Source organism: Hordeum vulgare, chromosome 3H, assembly GCF_904849725.1.
Source record: "Hordeum vulgare subsp. vulgare chromosome 3H, MorexV3_pseudomolecules_assembly, whole genome shotgun sequence".
Lineage (NCBI taxonomy): Eukaryota > Viridiplantae > Streptophyta > Magnoliopsida > Poales > Poaceae > Hordeum > Hordeum vulgare.
This window is the reverse complement of record NC_058520.1, coordinates 533,295,892-533,301,542: the sequence shown is the minus strand read 5'-3', so window position 1 is coordinate 533,301,542 and position 5,651 is coordinate 533,295,892.

Here is a 5,651-nt window from a genome sequence, read left to right as displayed (position 1 = left end):
CGAGATGTGCTTCTATCCCTGACGAGGCCCTCGTGCCAAATTGAGAATAGGGTCGCATCTTGGGCGTTACAAGTTGGTGTCAGAGCCGTACCGACCTAGGAGCCCCCTTGATTCATCATACTTGGCCGAGTCGAATCTAGTGAAAAACTGCTTTGAGTCTAGTTATATATCGGAGAGTAGGATTCTTTTTTTTCTCCTCTTCTATGCTCTGGTGAGGAATCTTGACGTAATAATTTATTCTACTCCTCTTCTCACTCAAATTTTTTTAGGATCACGCGGATATTTTTGGAATCTATATGATGCCGATGTGACGGAGTTCTGTCTTGGTGCCTCCTGTCTGACTTGATTTCTTCCGGGGAGTTGAGCTCCAGGGGATTCTTGAGCACATCGCTATCATTCAGATTTCTTAGTATCTCAGAAAAGGATGTTCGTAATTGCTTCAATACCAGTAGTGGCAAGATAACCCCGATGTCCCCAGTACTGGTGCAAATTGTTCGGGAGTACTGCCATACTTTGTATCGTTGTGACCACGAGGGTCTGTAGTAGATGAAGGTCCGAGATTCTGGTTATTTGTTGACGGATGTGATACATTGGACGCGTTAGTATAGGAGTTGTGTGAAATATTACTCCTTGTATCCGTGTACCAGATTGCATGACCAGATATTTCGGGAATTCTTAGGTGGGAATTCAAGTAGTTGCTTATAGGACAATCTTCCAACAAATGCATGATGTTAGGTTGGGGTTCCACATCTAGTGGATTCATTTGTGGACGGTCGACTTACAGCGGTTCTCGTTGTGTCTTAAAGAGTCCTTGTAGCTTGCTACGTCTTGGGGACGCTTCGTATGTCGTGTGCACTGCCTTGCACAGGATGGCTACTGTAAGGATCGAGCCCGTGCGATCCTGTCCACGAAAATATCGAACGGAAATCTCTCTCACGAGTTTGTTCTGGCTTGTTTCATAAGCCTCATTCCTTTGTTTTGTTGAATATGGTAATTCGAGTTGCTTCAATGTCAAGTGGTGATTTCAGATCTTTCCTAAGTAGTGTTCTCATATTTTTATGAGAGTGCTAATCCTTTTACCTTAATCAAATTGTCTTATCAATTCTTGTCAACCGGAGTCATCGTGTCAATTCTTTTCCAACCGGTGTGCTTCTCTTCAAGTGAACTCAATCCTCTCCAATTTTGCAAGATCATTCTCATTATATTCCGGAGTTCATCTCATCTGTCCCAAGTTGTCTTTGTTTTTCCCTGCCCTCCCACCCTTTTCTTTAGTGATTCAATTTTCATCCAAGAGTTTTCTTTTCATTGTGCTTCCACTGTCTGTTCTTTTCTCTCTTACCCGGTGATTCATTGTGAAGATTCTCAGGAGATTCGTGTCATATTTGTTCATTCTTGTCATCTTTACCGGTGAATTTAATTCAGTTGTCCATGTTCAACATATCCTTTTCATCCTTGTAATTCTTTCCTTGTTGGAAATTCTTATCAACCTATCTTGTTATTCATTTCTCTCTAGTCTATCCGGAGTGCTGAAGTGATAGTGGGCCCGGATTCCGACAAATGGCTCGAGGCCATGAAATCCGAGAGAGGATCTGATACGTCTCCATCGTATCTAGTTTTCCAAACTCTTTTGCCCTTGTTTTGGACTCTAATTTGCATGATTTGAATGGAACTAACCCGGACTGACGCTGTTTTCAGCAGAATTGCCATGGTGTTGTTTTTGTGCAGAAATAAAAGTTCTCGGAATGTCCTGAAAATTTATGGAGATTTTTCTGGAACAAAAGAAAAATACCTGCGCAAAGATCCACCGGAGGGGGCGTGCCAGTGGGCCACAAGCCCACAGGCCGCAGCCACCCCCTATGGCCGTGCCGTGAGGGATTGTGGGGCCCACGTGGCACCACCGCCCCCAAACTCAGCTCTATATCTTCCGTTTCGCTTGGAAAAAAATCAGAGAGAAGGTTTCATCGCGTTCTGCGATACGGAGGCGCCACCACATCCAGTTCTTCATCTGGAGGGCAGATCTGGAGTCCGTTTCGGGCTCCGGAGAGTGGAAGTCGTCGCCATCGTCATCATCAATCTTTCTCCATCGACAATTCCATGATGCTCTTCATCGTTCGTGAGTAATCTCATCATAGGCTTGCTGGACGGTGATGAGTTGGATGAGATCTATCATGTAATCGAGTTAGTTCTTGACGGGGATTGATCCCTAGTATCCACTATGTTCTAGATTGATGTTGCTACTACTTCGCTATGCTTAATGCTTGTCACTAGGGCCCGAGTGCCATGATTTCAGATCTAAACCTATTATGTTGTCGCCAATATATGTGTGTTTTAGATCCTATCTTGCAAGTTGTAGTCACCTACTATGTGTTATGACCCGGCAACCCCGGAGTGACAATAGCCGGAACCACTCCCGGAGATGACCATAGTATGAGGAGTTCATGTATTCACCGCGTGTTAATGCGTTGGTCCGGTTCTTTATTAAAAGGAGAATCTTAATATCCCGTAGTTTCCATTAGGGCCCCGCTGCCATGGGAGGGATGGACAATAGATGTCATGCAAGTTCTTTTCCCTAAGCACGTATGACTACATACGGAATACATGCCTACATTAGATTGACGAATGGGAGCTAGTTACATATCTCTCCGTGTTATAGCTATTACATGATGAATCACATCCGTCATACTCATCCATCACCGATCCACTGCGTACGAGTCTTTTACTACTGATTCTCGCTACGTTACTTTGTCTAGGCTTGTCCCTTGCTACAAAAGGGATTGGGCTACTTTGCTGCTACTGTTGCTATTGCTGTTACTTTGTTGTTGCTGCTACTGCTGTTCCTTGCTACCCCGCTGTTACTTGTTGCAAGACTTTGTTGGAGCCGTAGGCGGGGAAGCATTCTTCTCAAGAATAATCCCCCGTCAACGTGCTGGCGCCATTGATACAACAGTTAGGAATAGTTTGCCGTCAACAGATTGTTTCTGGCACCGTTGCTATCATACTACCTTGCTACTGATACTTTGCTTGGAGACACTAATCTTTCAAGTGTGGTTGAATCTGACACATTCAGCTGCTAATACTTGAGAATATTCTTTCGCTTCTCGTCTTGGCGAATCAACAAATTTGGGTCGAATACTCTACCCTCGAAAACTGCTGCGATCCCATACTCTTGTGGGACATCAAGGCTTTTTTCTGGCGCTGTTGCCGGGGAGGCACATCTATATTCTCTGAGTCACTTGGGATTGACGTATGCTGATCACTATGAGGAATCCGAAAGATCCAAGAACTAAAATCCTTCCTTCCACTACGAGGAGAGGTAAGGAACTGCCATCTAGCTCTACACTTGATTCACCTTCAGTTTTGAGTAAGCGTGCGACTTCGCCTCCTGCTAGAAATCTTGATATGTCGCATGTGCTTGATGATGCTACTTATGCTTCCCATGATGCTTATGATGCTATGCTTTCTACTGTGCCTGATGATGCTATGCTTGATACTATGCCTGATGATGCTATGCTTGATACTATGCATGATGATGCTATGCCTGATACTGCTTTGCCACTTGGTGCATTCCTTGATGCACAAATTGCTAGAGTTGTTGCTAGATGTGATGATACTTCTAAAACTGCTGATACTATTGAAGTAGAACCTGCTACTATGCCTGAATTGCATGTTATGCCTGATACGCGCTATGTTATGGAGGGAGAGATAGCTGAGGACTTTCTTGCGTGTAAGGATAGCTATGATGTTGAGAAACTTCTGCGCAAGTGGAAAGAAAAATCTCTGAACGCTAGGATAAAATACGACCCGAAGTTTGCCACTTCGGCTATCTGTCGACCCTGGGTTAATCACTCTGGTCGAATCTGATCCTTTTCACGGTTATGAGTCTGAAACGGTTGTAGCCCATCTTACCAAACTGCACGATATAGCCACCCTATTCACTAGTGAGGAAAAGATCCGTCACTACTACATGCTCAAGCTGTTTCCTTTCTCGCTAAAGGATGATGCTAAGACCTGGTTCACTTCTCTTGCTCCTGGTTGTGTGCGTAGCCCCCAGGATATGGTCTACTACTTCTCTGAAAAATATTTCCCTGCCCATAAGAAGCAAGCTGCCTTGCAGGAAATATACAACTTTGCTCAAGCTGAAGAAGAGAGTCTCCCACAAGCTTGGTGGAGGCTTATCCAGCTACTGAATGCTTTGCCTGATCACCCTCTTGAGAAGAATGAAATACTTGATATCTTCTATAATGGACTTATCGATGCTTCTAAAGACCACCTAGATAGTTGTGTCGGTAGTGTTTTTAGGGAACGGACCGTAGCACAAGCTGAAATTCTATTGAATAACATCTTGTGCAATGAGAATGCTTGGACTATTCCCGAACCACCTCCTAAGCCAACTCCAAAGAAAAGAGGTATTCTATTCCTCAGTCCTGAAGATATGCAAGAAGCCAAGAAATCTATGCGAGAGAAAGGCATTAAATCTGAAGATGTCAAAAATCTACCACCTATCGAAGAGATCCATGGTCTCGATAACCCGATACAGCTAGTAAAAGTAAATTATCTGCGTAGGTTTGATGAGAGTGATATTCCTTTCGATAAACCTGCTAGCTTATGCCTGGATGAATTTGATAACTTTGTTGCCAAACAACAGAGTTTCAACGATTATGTTAGCAGACAATTGGAAAAGTATGCTCGTATGCTTAGTCATTTAAGTGCTTGTGTGGACAGAAATGTCAATGATCTTAAGCTCTTGAGTAAACATGCCTCTATGGTTACTACTCAGGTAGAACAAGTACCTAAAGCTCAGAATGACTTGCTCAACGAGTTGAATGACAATTCTGTCAGAGTCGTTACTAGAGGCGGTAGAATGACCCAGGAACCTCTGTATCCTCAGGGTCATCCGAAGAGAGTTGAACAAGAGTCTCAAGGAGTTAGCACTGATGCACCTAGTCATCCTAGAAAGAAGAAGAAAGATGATAGGGACCTGCACGCTAGCAACCCTGTTGCTGCTACACCTGAGAGTCCAAACGATGCCTCTGTCTGTGATGCTGAGACACAATCTGGTGATGAACATGAGCCTAATGATGATATCAATGGTGATGTTCATCTTGATGCTCAACCTAGCAATGAAATGGATGTGGAGATTGAACCAGTTGATCTTGATAACCCACATCCTAAGAATAAGAGATACGATAAGAATGAATTCGCTGCTAGGAAGCATGGTAAAGAAAGGGAGCCATGGGTCCAGAAACCTATGCCCTTTCCTCCCAAACCATCCAAGAAAAAGGATGATGAGGATTTTGAGCGCTTCGTTGAGATGATGAGACCTGTCTTTCTGCAAATGCATTTGACAGATATGCTCAAAATGTCTCCCTATGCCAAGTACATGAAAGATACTGTGACTAATAAGAGGAGGATACCTGATCTTGAGATCTCTGCCATGCTTGCCAATTATACCTTCAAGGGTGGAACTCCTAAGAAACTTGGTGATCCCGGTGTGTCCACTATACCTTGCTCCATTAAAGGTAACTATGTTAGAACTGCTTTATGCGACCTTGAAGCCGGTGTTAGTGTTATGCCTCTCTCTCTCTCTTTATCGTAGACTTGAACTGGATATGTTCACACCCACTGAAATCTCTCTCCAAATGGCCGACAAA